The sequence below is a fragment of the Eschscholzia californica genome, unplaced genomic scaffold (genome assembly GCF_041429995.1).
Source record: "Eschscholzia californica isolate CP2 unplaced genomic scaffold, dmEscCali1.0.p SCAF_2, whole genome shotgun sequence".
Lineage (NCBI taxonomy): Eukaryota > Viridiplantae > Streptophyta > Magnoliopsida > Ranunculales > Papaveraceae > Eschscholzia > Eschscholzia californica.
The window spans coordinates 25191389-25207568 of NW_028238309.1; the positions used below are offsets into that span (position 1 = coordinate 25191389).

General features: G+C 34.1%; 1 long non-coding RNA gene across 1 annotated transcript; it reads right to left on the reverse strand.

Annotated features, from left to right (window-relative positions):
• On the reverse strand, positions 1-1011 carry LOC147557103 (uncharacterized). Its single transcript, XR_015235048.1, has 4 exons — positions 942-1011; positions 775-826; positions 336-533; positions 1-234 (listed from the first exon to the last, which is right to left on the reverse strand). It is a non-coding gene; the product is annotated as an uncharacterized LOC147557103 (long non-coding RNA).
• Positions 1012-16180: the final 15169 nt, after the last annotated feature.

A 16180-nucleotide genomic window follows, 5' to 3' on the forward strand; every position in this document is an offset into this window, starting at 1 on the left:
TTTGTTTTAAATGTTTGTTTGACGTATTATACTTACGAGGGTGTAACCCGTGCCCGTGGGGCACGGACAGTTCTTTCAAATGCATAAAACAACTAAACACAGTCTTCGGTGCCTTGCACTGCCCTGGAGTCCCAAGAGTCGGGAAACCCCACGCTGAAATGTATGTATAGCTTTCCTCTCATGAATGGCCTCTGGTACATCGACAATCCTCATCATACACCGCCTTGAATGAATCTGCACATTCATATTGATATTAATTTTAACAATACCACCACAATATATCATGATCGCAGTTAATTTCACGGTCTTTTTATCAACGAAAAACTCCATCTTACCACGCTTCACAACTTTCCCAAGTTGGCCTTGATGGGTACATGCCTACTGCCCAAATAAGACAACACAAACTGAAACCCACGAAAGGCTTCGGTCCGAGTCAATGTGTGCTCGACAAATAGGTATCACCTTGTCTTTTGAACTTGGGGTGATCCTTGTGTGAACAACACAAATACTATTATCTCAAATATTGTGTCAAGCTGCAAACAAACAAAAAAAGTCCAAACTATTGCTATAACCGACATTCATAGAAGATAATAGTGTTTGTTTCTTATTCTAGATTCATATCTGAAATTCAAGTGTAAATCTAAATTGACTCGAAGAATTTGAATTAAGAGCCCCTTCTGTACGGTAACCTGACTCAAAGTGTTTGAGTCTGTAGACATAACTAATCAAAAAAGTTTAAAATTAATTGCAGTTCATGAAAAAAAGGGAGTTTACAAAGTTTGGAGTATCAGTTCGGCGTTGTTGTCACATACACCTTCTTCAAACCCTGTCAAAAAAAAAGGAAAACAAAATAAATACCTTAAATAAATAAAAAGGAATGTGTTTTAAAATCAGATTCTGGAGCTAACAGACATATGAAACAACAATAAAGAGATTCATACACTTCTCGAAATTTTCTTATCAGAGAGATCAAAGCATTTACATCTTCATCTGAATGCCTAGATGTTCATCTGTTCTTAAAACCATATAAGAAGAAAATTAGATTTTTCCGACTAAAGATTAAAATATTTAGAATAGAGATCAATAGAGAAAAATAAGAAATTATTGTAAATGGAGAGGCCATTTATGTAGATGGAACTTGTTGCGGAACCAAATAACAAAGAAATCATAAAACTCAACCAAGGTCTACATGTAAAGAAGAACAAAGAATAAGAATAATAACTTATTATTGAGTCGGTTGAGGAATAATCTAATTGACTCGATATCATAGTCTCAATTTCGGAAACCGTATGGAAGCCACAAATCTAAACGACTAAAACAAAGATCTCATAAACCCTAGGAAGAAGGAGAAAATGAATTAAAACAATTAAAGAAAACTAAGATATCTAAGCTACCTTATCACTACAATTTTAACAGTGCCCATTTGGTCAATACTTTGTTATAGTAATGCCTTATTACTTAGAAGATTATGCTACAATCTTTCACTACTAAGCCTAAAACGAAACCATACTTGAACACAGTAAAAAAGAGATGTAAATAAAGAAAGCATATAAGTAGTAGGAGCGAACTATGCTACATCACCTGAGTTTTGGAACAACTCAAGGAGATACTTGAAATCTAAAGAGAAGAAAGTTGAGATATAACATTAACTTTTCAAGCTCGGTCAGACATTTTACTCAATATAATAGGTCATGAGTTGAGTTTCCAATGGCGCTTCAAGCAGAAAATAGAGGCATGTATCTAAAAAAACAATTATGAATTTAAAACTGCTACTAACATAAGCACAACCAATGCGGACATAACCCTATTTTGCTGAAATAATGAAGCCAAAGTACTGGATTAGCTTCAGAGTTCACATTAACATGCGATTTAGATGCTTCAGTAAGCTTTGTTCCTGAAGTAATGATGCCAAATCCTACCTGCATAAAGAGTTCTTTGGATATAAAAATTAGGCACCACTCAAAATCTCGATATAACATCAACTCAAAGATCACTTAAAAACACAATGATGTACGAAAACAAATTTAATAAAACTCAAACTCTGAACCGATTTGATAACCCTAAGAAGAAGAATCTTTGGATATAAAAATTAGGCACCACTAAGAAGAAGAATCTTTTCTATTGGATAACCTAAATCAAAATTTTGAACCGATTTGATGTGAAAGTGAAGAGCGAGAGAGAAAAGCAGAGGTTCGTTCTATTTTGTAGCCCTAGGTTAAGCACTAATTTTTGTCATAAACCCTAAACCCTAAACACAAAATGACTTGGTACAAAATCTATTACTTAATTTTTCTCATAAACCCTAAACACAAAATGACTTGGTACAAAATCTATTACTAAATCAGAGAACCCTAATTACTTAAAAATACTTTGAGAAATCTGTTACTAAATTAGAGAACCCTAATTACTTAGAAATACTTTGAGAAAGATACCCAAAATGAGTTAAAAATGACCCTGTTTACTTAGAAATCAAAACCCTAAATACAAATCGATGCAGTAAGATAGAAGGAGAGGTTTCTAACCTTGGGAGAGAAAGTTGTATGGAGTGAAGAGGATAGGAGATGGGAAGAGGATGAGGAGAGAGAATGGGAGGGAGAGAAACCTGCGTGCGGGAGAAATGAGAGAGAAAGGGTTTTGGGAAGATGGGTGTTTTCAAAAAAAAGAATCTTTTGCAAGATGCTTTGTTTCTTTCCTTTCTCATTTTAAACCGTTGGATGGTTTATACTCCACATCACAACCATTTAATGTCGGAAAAACGTATGTAGGCCGTCTGATATAAATGTCCAAGCATAAATCTAAGCCGTTGGGAGGAGGGGGAAAGATACCCTCCTCTTTTATTATATAGATTAGTATCATATTTGTTCATTATCAACTCATTTGATAGTATATGCATTTGTTATCACTTGTAATCGTATCTTTCAAGCCACAAATAAGTCTTACAAAGATCAATAAAGTTAAATAGAAAAGGAAGAAGAGCAGAAACACAAAAAAGGAAAATGTTTTACCAAACTGGTGCACTTTACATGATCAATGTAAAACAATTACATAAATGTGAAAGAATACATTGAAATAACATTACTACGGAAACCAACACAAAAATTTATACAGGTTACACAATTAAGATAGCTTTTAGATTACTCTCCTCTTCAGTCATGAAGATGGATTCAAACTAACTACAAATGGGAGATTTGCAAATGGGAGGTTTCGATGCCCCAAGTCGATGAAAATTAAATCACAGAAAAATTATAAGAGTGACAATTTTAGGGTTTTAGTAAATTATTATAAATATATCAGGGCTCTTCCTAAATTTGTATAATTTGTTCTTCAGCGGTAACAATTTTAGGGTTTAACGGAGGGTATTTTGTCATTTTAGTCAAAATCAAAGGTCAAATGACAAGTGGAATCAATGATGAACCCAATGGTGAAAACGGAAATCCAATCGGAGTTTGGACGAGAAATTTATGGAATAAGAAGTCGAGATGCATTTTAGTATTTTCTGACATTAATAGGATGTAGAGACAATGATGAAGGCACCCCTTGGTTTCTAAATGGAACTCAAAGTCATGCCCAAAAGAGAAGGAACAAGTGGAGGTTTTAGGAGTAATTCCTCTTTAAAACACCAAGTCAAAATGTTCAGAAAAGTCAGTGGTTTTGGGGTTATAAAGAAAGAGTAAAGTCTGATTTTTGGGGGACCTTCTTTCTCTATTCAATTTTCAAGGTTTGAGAGCTAGAGCTTTCTTCACCAACACCTAGCAACTCAAGTTGTTTTTCAAGAATAAGGGTTGCTCGGTCTTCAAAACACGTGACCTTCAAAATTCGATCGACACTCGATTACAACTCGGGCTGAAGCTTTTGATGGAATCTCAAATCTCTTGGCCGGATCTTAAAGCCTTAGCCGAAGCTATTTAGGGTAGTCCGACCATCATTTGGGTCAGACTCCTTAGGGGTTTTATTGGAGATCGTTTTGCCTTGATGTTCGAGTTTTTTGATTGAGGTTTGGTGTGACATTTCTAGAGAGAGAAGGCTTAGTGAAGTTTTCTTGGTGGTTTTAGTTTTAGAGGATGTAAAAGAGTCTAGTTGCTAACTGGAATACTGGTTTGTTGAGGAGACTCCTATTTTGCACTGTTAAGGGGAAATCAGAACATTGCTAAGGGATATTAGTAACACATACATATTCATATTTTCAAGATGATCCTAGCCTCGCGTCATATCAGAAAAGGGGGATTTCAACCTTAACTCTTGTTTTTCTTTATCTTATCCCCGTGTATTAATTGTTTCACCATGCTTCGCTAACTCTTGTATTCAGATACTCGTGAAACATGATTTGTTATGTGATGCATGTGTTATAATTTGTTTTAAATGTTATTTGATATGGGAGGTTTCGATGCCCCAAGTCGATGGAAATCAAATCACAGAAAAATTATAAGAGTAACAATTTTAGGGTTTTAGTAAATTATTATAAATATATCAGGGCTTTTCCTAAATTTGTATAATTTGTTCTTCAGTGGTAACAATTTTAGGGTTTATAATCTTCAATTTTTCATATTGGAACCTGATGAGAGGGGGATAAAGAAAAAAGAAGTACAATCTAGAGAGAGAAAGACAGAGTTGATACTAATCACAGACATTAATTGGTCTAATTATAATGCGTTATGTGTTAATGTGCTATGTGTCATGTGTTAATTTGTTATCTGTCATGTGTGTAGTTTGTTTCTCTCTCTAACTCACCTATATAATGAATACCTGAAATATTTATATATTATATATACATATATATATATATTTATTTATTTGTTTAATGTTACCTTTGGTTTTGGTTATAATCCAGTATGACTGTGGTTTAAATGCAATTGCAAGTTTTTCACGAAAGCGGAGAAGATAGATTTATATTTAAACAAGTTTCCATGGATGAGTTGCATGTTGTTCAATGGCGTACATTACCTAAGCTATCTTCTTTCTTAAGACGATGTGAAGAAGCTAACAGTCCCAAAGCTTTGGATATGCGAGGAATGGTAAGCCTTCCGCTTTGTATATTTCAGGTTCTAGTCTTATTATCTCCAAAGAAATGTCTATATGACCATTAGGAAAATAATTTTGGGTTTCAGTTAGAATTTTTCAATCATAAAGAGATCGACACAGGTTGTTGATTACTGCGACAAGCTGCCGATCTTAGATATTCAGCAACTTATGTTCTTGGAATTATACTGTTTAATTCTAATGATGATCCATTGGGAAAAGGAAAGAATTGCTGAAAAGAGTAGGCAGAAAGGGAAGTAAGGACATATCAAGATATGAAGAAATCGAAGAATGTAGAAACACAACAAAGAAGGTTGCTTGTTAAATATGGATCAACAACTTCTTGACTCGACTGAAAGGAAAATGTGTAACAGTCTGAAATGTGAAAGTCAAGCTCCTCGGAAAAGAAATTGTAATTGGTCACCTGATAAGCAAGAGCTGATGAAGATGTTTTTTGTACTATGATGTGGCGTTAAAATGCCACATTCAGATTACTTAACTTCGATGAGTTAGTGCGTTTCGGGTTTTATCTCTCATAATTTATGTGTTTTTCTTGTTTGGTTGCTTATTTGGAGTAAGAAGCTTGATTCGGAATAAAATGAAGCATTTATCACATGGTTATCTCATGTGGGCGAGACGGAGGTAATGAGTATCGGGAGTATTTTGTCATTTTAGTCAAAATCAAAGGTCAAATGACAAGTGGAGTCAATGATGAACCCAATGGTGAAAACGGAAATCCAATCAGAGTTTGGACGAGAAATTTATGGAATAAGAAGTCGAGATGCATTTTAGTATTTTCTGACATTAATAGGATGTAGAGACAATGATGAAGGCACCCCTTGGTTTCTAAATGGAACTCAAAGTCATGCCCAAAAGAGAAGGAACAAGTAGAGGTTTTAGGAGTACTTCCTCTTTAAAACACCAAGTCAAAATGTTCAGAAAAGTAAGTGGTTTTGGGGTTATAAAAGAAAGAGTAGAGTCTGATTTTTGGGGGGCCTTCTTTCTCTATTCAATTTTCAAGGTTTGAGAGCTAGAGCTTTCTTCACCAACACCTAGCAACTCAAGTTGTTTTTCAAGAATAAGGGTTGCTCGGTCTTCAACAACACGTGACCTTCAAGATTCGATCGACACTCGATTACAACTCGAGCTGAAGCTTTTGACGGATTCTCATATCTCTTGGCCGGATCTTCAAGCCTTAGCCGAAGCTATTTAGGGTAGTCCGACCATCATTTGGGTCAGACTCCTTAGGGGTTTTATTGGAGATCGTTTTGCCTTGATGTTTGTGTTTTTTTATTGAGGTTTGGTGTGACATTTCTAGAGAGAGAAGGCTTAGTGAAGTTTTCTTGGTGGTTTTAGTTTGAGAGGATGTAAAAGAGTCTAGTTGCTAACGGGAATACTGGTTTGTTGAGGAGACGCCTATTTTGCACTGTTAAGGGGAAATCAGAACATTGCTAAGGGATATTAGTAACACCTACATATTCATATTTTCAAGATGATCCTAGCCTCGCGCCATATCGGAAAAGGGGGATTTCAACCTTAACTCTTGTTTTTCTTTATCTTATTCCCGTGTATTAATTGTTTCACCATGCTTCGCTAACTCTTGTATTCAGATACTCGTGAAACATGATTTGTTATGTGATGCATGAGTTATAATTTGTTTTAAATGTTATTTGATATGGGAGGTTTCGTTGGCCCAAGTCGATGGAAATCAAATCACAGAAAAATTATAAGAGTAACAATTTTAGGGTTTTAGTAAATTATTATAAATATATCAGGGCTCTTCCTAAATTTGTATAATTTGTTCTTCAGTGATAACAATTTTAGGGTTTATAATCTTCAATTTTTCATATTGGAACCTGATGAGAGGGGGATAAAGAAAAAAGAAGAACAATCTAGAGAGAGAAAGACAGAGGTTATACTAACCACAGACATTAATGGGCCTAATTATAATGTGTTATGTGTTATTGTGCTATGTGTCACGTGTTAATTTGTTATCTGTCAGGTGTGTAGTTTGTTTCTCTCTCTAACTCACCTATATAATGAATACCTGTAATATTTATATATTATATATACATATATATATATATTTATTTATTTATTTGTTTAATGTTATTTTTTGGTTTTGGTTATAATCCAGTATGACTGTAGTTTAAATGCAGTTCCATGGATGAGTTGCATGTTGTTCAATGGTGTACATTGCCTAAGCTATCTTCTTTCTTAAGACGATGTGAAGAAGCTTTTGACGGAATCTCATATCTCTTGGCCGGATCTTCAAGACTTAGCCGAAGCTATTTAGGGTTGTCCGACCATCATTTGGGTCAGACTCCTTAGGGGTTTTATTGGAGATAGTTTTTCCTTGATGTTCGTGTTTTTTTTATTGAGGTTTGGTGTGACATTTCTGGAGAGAGAAGGCTTAGTGAAGTTTTCTTGGTTGTTTTAGTTTGAGAGGATGTAAAAGAGTTTAGTTGCTAACGGGAATTCTGGTTTGTTGAGGAGACGCCTATTTTGCACTGTTAAGAGGAAATAAAAACATTGCTAAGGAGATATTGGTAACACATACATATTCTTATTTTCAAGATGATCCTAGCCTCGCGCCATATCGGAAAAGGGGGATTTCAACCTTAACTCTTGTTTTTCTTTATCTTATTCCCGTGTATTAATTGTTTCACCATGCTTCGCTAACTCTTGTATTTAGATACTCGTAAAACATGATTTGTTATGTGATGCATGACTTATAATTTGTTTTAAATGTTATTTGCTATGGGAGGTTTCGATGCCCCAAGTCGATGGAAATCAAATCACAGAAAAATTATAAGAGTAACAATTTTAGGATTTTAGTAAATTATTATAAATATATCAGGGCTCTTCCTAAATTTGTATAATTTGTTCTTCAGTGGTAACAATTTTGGGGTTTATAATCTTCAGTTTTTCATATTGGAACCTGGTGAGAGCGGGATAAAGAAAAAAGAAGTACAATGTAGAGAGAGAAAGACAGAGTTGATACTATTCGCAAACATTAATTGGCTTAATTATAATGCGTTATTTGTTAATGTGTTATGTGTCATGTGTTAATTTATTATGTGTCATGTGTGTAGTTTGTTTCTCTCTCTAACTCACCTATATAATGAATACATGTAACATTTATATTACATATATATATTTATTTATTTGTTTAATGTTATTTTTTGGTTTTGTTTATAATCTAGTTGTGGTTTAAATGCAGTTGCAAGTTTTTCACGAAATCGGAGAAGATAGATTGATTATTAAACAAGTTTCCATGGATGACTTGCTTGTTCTTCAATGGCGTACATTGCCTAAGCTATCTTCTTTCTTAACACTATGTGAAGAAGCTAACAGTCCCAAAGCTTTGGATATGCGAGGAATGGTAAGCCTTCCGCTTTTTATATTTTAGGTTCAAGTCTTATGATTTCCAAAGAAATTTCTATATGACCATTAGGAAAATAATTTTGGATTTCAGGTAGAATTTTTCAATCATAAAGAGATCGACATAGGTTGTGGATTACCGAGACAATTTGTCGATCTTAGATATTCAGAAACTTATGTTCTTGGAATTATACTGTTTAATTCTCATGATGATCCATTGGAAAAGGGAAAGAATTGTTGAAAAGAGTAGGCAGAAAAGGAAGTAAGGAAATATCAAGATATGAAGAAATCGAAGAATGTAGAAACACAACAAAGAAGGTTGCTAGTTAATTATGGATCAACAACTTCTTGACTCGACCCGAAAAAAAAATGTGTAACAATCTGAAATGTGAAAGTCAAGCTCCTCGGAAAAGAAATTGTAATTGGTCACCTGATAATCAAGTGATGACGAAGATGTTTTTTGTACTATGATGTGGCGTTAAAATGCCACATTCAGATTACTTAACTTCGATGAGTTAGTTCGTTTCAGGTATTATCTCTCATAATTTATGTGTTTTTCTTGTTTGGTAGCTTATTTGGAGTAAGAAGCTTGATTCAGAATAAAATGAAGCATTTATCACATGGTTATCTCATGTGGGCGAGACGGAAGAAAAGAGTACCGGGGGTATTTTGTCATTTTAGTCAAAATCAAAGGTCAAATGACAAGTGGAGTCAATAATGAACCCAATGGTGAAAACGGAAATCCAATCGGAGTTTGGACGGGAAATTTATGGAAGAAGAAGTCGAGATGCATTTTAGTATTTTCTGACATTAAGAGGATGTAGAGACAATGATGAAGGCACCCCTTGGTTTCTGAATGGAACTCAAAGTCAGGTCCAAAAGAGAAGAAACAAGTAGAGGTTTTAGGAGTACTTCTTCTTTAAAACACCAAGTCAAAATGTTCAGAATAGTCAGTGAAAGAAAGAGTAAAGTCTGATTTTTGGGGGACCTGCTTTCTCCATTCAATTTTCAAGGTTTGAGAGCTAGAGCTTTCTTCACCAACACCTAGCAACTCAAGTTGTTCTTCAAGAACAAGGGTTGCTCGGTCTTCAGCAACACGTGACCTTCAAGATTCGACCGACACTCGATTACAACTCGGGCTGAAGCTTTGGACGGAGTCTCATATCTCTTGGCTGGATCTTCAAGATTAGCTGAAGCTATTTAGGGTAGTCCGACCATCATTTGGGTCGGACTCCTTAGAGGTTTTATTGGAGATCGTTTTGCCTTGATGTTCGTGTTTTTTTTATTGAGGTTTGGTGTGACATTTCTAGAGAGAGAAGGCTTAGTGAAGTTGTCTTGGTGGTTTTAGTTTCAAAGGATGTAAAAGAGTCTAGTTGCTAACGGGAATCCTGGTTTGTTGAGGAGACGCCTATTTTGTACTGTTAAAGGGAAATCAGAACATTGCTAAGGGGATATTGGCAGCACATACATATTCATATTTTCAAGATGATTCTAGCCTCGCGCCATATCGGAAAAGGGGGATTTCAACCTTAACTCGTGTTTTTCTTTATCTTATTCCCGTGTATTAATTGTTTCACCATGCTTCGCTAACTCTTGTATTTAGATACTCGTGAAACATGATTTGATATGTGATGCATGATTTATAATTTGTTTTAAATGTTTGTTTGACGTATTATACTTATTAGTATCATATTTGTTCATTATCAACTCATTTGATAGTATATGCATTTGTTATCACTTGTAATCGTATCTTTCAAGCCACAAATAAGTCTTACAAAGATCAATAAAGTTAAATAGAAAAGGAAGAAGAGCAGAAACACAAAAAAGGAAAATGTTTTACCAAACTGGTGCACTTTACATGATCAATGTAAAACAATTACATAAATGTGAAAGAATACATTGAAATAACATTACTACAGAAACCAACACAAAAATTTATACAGGTTACACAATTAAGATAGCTTTTGGATTACTCTCCTCTTCAGTCATGAAGATGGATTCAAACTAACTACAAATGGGAGATTTGCAAATGGGAGGTTTCGATGCCCCAAGTCGATGAAAATCAAATCACAGAAAAATTATAAGAGTGACAATTTTAGGGTTTTAATAAATTATTATAAATATATCAGGGCTCTTCCTAAATTTGTATAATTTGTTCTTCAGCGGTAACAATTTTAGGGTTTATAGTCTTCAGTTTGTCATATTGGAACCTGATGAGAGGGGGATAAAGAAAAAAGAAGTACAATCTAGAGAGAGAAAGACAGAGTTGATACTAACCGCAGACATTAATTGGCCTAATTATAATGTGTTATGTATTAATGTGATGTGTGTCATATGTTAATTTATTATGTGTCATGTGTGTAGTTTGTTTCTCTCTCTAACTCACCTATATAATGAATACCTATAATATTTATATTATATATATATATATATATATTTATTATTTATTTATTTGGTTAATGTTATTTTTTTGTTTTGTTTATAATCTAGTATGACTGTGGTTTACATGCAGTTGCAAGTTTTTCACGAAAGCGGAGGAGATAGATTGATATTTAAACAAGTTTCCATGGATGAGTTGCCTGTTGTTTAATGGAGTTCATTGCCTAAGCTATCTTCTTTATTAAGATGATGTGAAGCTGCCGATATTTAGGTTTCGGGTAGAATTTTTCAATCATAAAGAGATCGACACAGGTTGTTGATTACTGCGACAAGCTGCCGATCTTAGATATTCAGCAACTTATGTTATTGGAATCATACTATTTTATTCTCATGATGATCCATTGGCAAAGGGAGAGAATTGCTGAGAAGAGTAGGCAGAAAGGGAGTAAGGACACATCAAGATATGAAGAAATCAAAGAATGTAGAAACAAAACTAAGAAGGTTGCTAGTTAAATATGGATTAACAACTTCTTGACTCGACCCGAAAAGAAAATGTGTAACAATCTGAAAAGTCAAAGTCAAGCTCATCGGAAAAGAAATTGTAATTGGTCACCTGATAATCAAGAGATGATGAAGATGTTTTTTGTACTATGATGTGGCGTTAAAATGCCACATTCTGATTACTTAACTTCGATGAGTTAGTTCATTTCGGGTTTTATCTCTTATAATTTATGTGTTTTTCCTGTTAGGTAGCTTATTTGGACTAAGAAGCTTGATTCAGAATAAAATGAAGCATTTATCACATGGTTATCTCATGTGGGCGAGACGGAAGAAAAGACTACCAGGGTATATTGGTCATTTTAGTCAAAATCAAAGGTCAAATGACAAGTGGAGTCAATGATGAACCCAATGGTGAAAACGGAAGTCCAATCGGAGTTTGGATGGGAAATTTATGAAAGAAAGAAGTCGAGATGCATTTTAGTATTTTCTAACATTAAGAGGATGTAGAGACAATGATGAAGGCACCCCTTGGTTTCTAAATGGAACTCAAAGTTAGGCCCAAAAGAGAAGGAACAAGTAGATATTTTAGGAGAGCTTCCTCTTTAAAACACCAGGTCAAAATGTTCAGAAAAGTCAATGGTTTTGGGGTTAGAAAGAAAGAGTAAAGTCTGATTTTTGGGGGACCTGCTTTCTCTATTCAATTTTCAAGGTTTGAGAGCTAGAGCTTTCTTCACCAACATTTAGTAACTCAAGTTGTTCTTCAAGAACAAGGGTTGCTCGGTCTTCAACAACACGTGACCTTCAAGATTCGATCGGCACTCGATTACAACTCGGGCTGAAGCTTTGGCCAGAATCTCATCTCTTGGCCGGATCTTCAAGACTTAGCCGAAGCTATTTAGGGTAGTTCCGACCATCATTTGGGTCGGACTCATTAAGGGTTTTAGTGGAGATCGTTTTGCGTTGATGTTTTTGTTATTTGATTGAGGTTTTGTGTGACATTTCTAGAGAGAGAAATCTTAGTGAAGTTTTCATGGTGGTTTTAGTTTGAGACGAAGTACAAGAGTCTAGTTGCTAACGGGAATCTTGGTTTTGTTGAGGAGACGCCTTTTTTGCACTGTTAAGGGGAAATCAAAACATTGCTAAGGGGATATTGGCAGCACATACATATTCATATTTTCAAGATGATCCTAGTCTCGCGCCATATCGGAAAAGGGGGATTTCAACCTTAACTCGTGTTTTTCTTTATCTTATTCCCGTGAATTAATTGTTTCACAATGTTTAGCTAACTCTTGTATTCGGATACTCGTGAAACATGATTTGATATGTGATTTATGACTTATAATTTGTTTTAAACTAGGGTATATCCCGTGCTCTAGGGCACAGACACTTGCATCAATCAAATGTTACGAAATTTAGTGTTATATTTTATTGAGTGAGAGATTTTTATTAGTTATTATTCTTTTGTTTATTTTCTCTTAAATTAGTTATTATTTTATTGAGAGAGAGAGAGAGAGATTTTAATTTCTTTTTTTAACCTTTGAAATTTATTTTGTTTCTTTTTTTCTTATATTAGAATTTTTTTTTCTAAGAAGGAAAGGATTATTATTTTTTAAATAGGTAACTTTATTTCTACGAAGGACTATATTTTAAAATTTGAAAAGGACCTCTAGACAATATCCCTTATTAAAAAAGGATGTTTATCCCAGTCATCGTTTTCCCTTCTGTTTTATATAATAGGTGTAATTTGATTAACTTTGTCTAATTTTATAAATTAGAAGCCTTGATCTTAATCTCCTATTTACATATAGTTTGATAATCGATGCTTAGTAAGTTTTGATCGATTATTCTTAGTTTGACGTATTATACTTTTTAGTGTCATATTTGTTCATTATCAACTCATTTGATAGTGTGTTATTAGTTTGATATTCGATGCTTAGTAACTTTTGATCGATTGTGTTTAGTTTGAGATATTATGCTTAGGATTGTCAATGTGAGTGAAGTTAACTAACTTTTCATGCTAATAGATAATTAGTATTTGTCACTATCGATCTTGTGGATCGAAGTATCCTTTTCACTCGACTCTTCTTGCAACTCTTGTCTCCGAATTTCTCTTGTCTCTAATTTAGATTAGTTTTATTTGTTTTCTTTATTTCCTATAAATAATTCAAAAACCCAATTATCATCTTTCCGTTTTTAGTCTGAGTTAGTCAGTGACACCTAATCCGGTGGTCTAGACTCTCTCTATATCCTAATTACCTCCCTATCTTCGTGGATTGACCTCAGTCTTACCGAGATATTACTTGACACCCGTATACTTGCAGGTGGTGACCTTTTAGGGTAACCTTTTTGGCCCATCATTTCATAAGAAACTGACATAGTTAGCTCATTGCAATTCTATTATTCAGTAACTTCTAAACATTAATACATCAAATTAAAATGAACACATGACTCATCAGTGCAGCATAGCTTCATGTGTTTGACAAACCACTGCTTGAAGATTACTTGACCACGGTTTAAAGTAAATGCCAAAATTAAGACGAAGGTCGAATTATAATGGTGAGTCGCGGGAAAATCCCAAGAATGGAGTACTCCGTCTAAAAGTTTGTGACAATTAACAATACCTTTCCAAATAACACCAAATTGAGACTCGAGATAGGAACACAAATTTATTATATAAATTTGTAAAATGATTCAAGTTACTACCTGCATATTTTTAGTGTAACATCTAAGCATTATGCATTGTTCAACAAAAAAAAAAAATCTAAGCATTATGCATGTTCGTTATGTCAGAAATATCCAATGATCATTGGATATGAACATTGCATTAGAAGTACCACCTCCCATAAAAAAATTTCCTTAAGCTTTAACATCTCAAGCTAATATCAAACACGAGTCAACAACTTAAAGGAATATACGAGGTAGATCAGTTTCATGGAAAAATAGTTCATTGTGATTTTCATATATAAACTATAAGAGTAAACATACTCATTAATGAACCTAAAAACAGAATTTAAACTTTTGAACACACCAATCCATCCAAAAGACATGGATTTAAAAAGAATACAAAAAATAATGAATTTAAACTCTAATTAACAAGAAGAAGCTTAATTATCCTATAGCAAACCAAATAGTGGTTGTGATTATGAATCTGATCAAAACTTGAGAAATCTGAGATAGTCTTGGCTAATTACCAAAATGAATTAGATCAATTAATCATTAAAAAGTTTAAATGAACCGACTCAAATCATAAACAGAAGATTGATATGAAACGAAATTTTGGCTTCATCAACTGCCCATCGATTACAATGTTTAACATCATGTGATTGTGATATAACCACAAGTACTTCAACAAGTTTCACCATGATACAACCACAAGTAGTTCAACAAGTTTCACCATTATCAAAATTCGAGGGAGACAACGAAGTAGCGGACGAAGTGACAGCTCTAAGATTCAGAAACTCTAAGATTCAGAAACTCTAGATTCTATTTTAGAAAGGGAAAGAAGTAAGTTTGCTAGAGGTTTTAAAGTTGATCATAAATGTTATGTTTCTTTTAGCTTCTTTGTTTTAGACCGGAAAAGATATTGAAACATCATATACTTAATATGATCAAACACAAAGCCGAGAACATCAAAAGGATTTGGAGAAGATGTCAAGATCGTATTTTTACTCATGCACCGAGGAAACGTCAGTGATAACAAAGGTGGCATAAACCGAGTTCTTTGTATATGCCTTCAAACATTCCTCCATTTCTATAACACCAACAATAATCCAAACCGACCTAAAAATCCATCAAAAGAAAAAAAACCCAATACTCACCAACTAAGGCCACACTTTCTTAGTTAAAAACCACTATCCATTAATGAATCCATGAACCAGAGAAGTGAAAAAAAAATTGGAATACGGATAATTCTTTTTTGTTTCATACGGAAGACCTGCAAACGATAAAACCTGGTAGGCCCCCTTGATTGGCAAAGAAGGATGGGAAATGGTGGGAATCCATAGTTCAAAGGTAAAACTTATATAAAGTTACCGTTTTGTTATTAAAAAACAACTCAAGTGTTTAATAATTTTAGGAGTCATAACTTAATAATTTTAGGGAAAATCAATTCTCCTCATCTCGTCTATATCTAAATCAAACAAGACTAGACTAAATGTGAACATGTCTCTAAGGCCCTCAATCCTCCTCATTCGTGATAACATTATCAATATAATTGTGAAGAAGTTCTCACTCTAATGATATTGAAAACTTCACCGGTTGAACAATCCACATGGTTTGAGTTCAAGTTCTTTCCCTATAAAAGCGTACAACTAAATAACATATTAGACCAAAAAATTTGTCACAATAAACAATCAACATCATAAGGGGAAGAAAGGAAAACAATGTAGAAAAGAAATAAAAAAAGAAGGTAAAAGACAAAAGAGAGTTCACCTTAGGAGATTGAGAGATTTAGAGTTGGTGATGAATCGGTTGGAAAATACAAAGAAAATGGGAAGGTCGAAAAATTGCGAACAAAATTACAAACAAGACAGATTAAAAAAAGGGATGACAATCAACAATGACCAATATTGAAAGTTGGTCTCAATGAGGGCAATGAAAATTGAATTGGAGAAGGGGGGAGACGTTGGGGTTGGGGAGAGGTAAAGAATATGAAGAGGGATAGAATAGGATTTGGGTGAACAGTCATTGGTTGTTGGTTGTTGGTGTGGTTAAGTTTTTTATTCCATTGTATGGCCAGGATTTTAAACAACATTCATTTGAACATGCCAGATTAAATTAGAAGACTTGTCCATATCATATGTCTATCTGGTTGTTCGGAAGGTTGGATGAATTGGAATTGAGAAACTTGATATTGAATGAAGATAAAAAGTTCAAATTATTTGCACCACAATAATTAAGA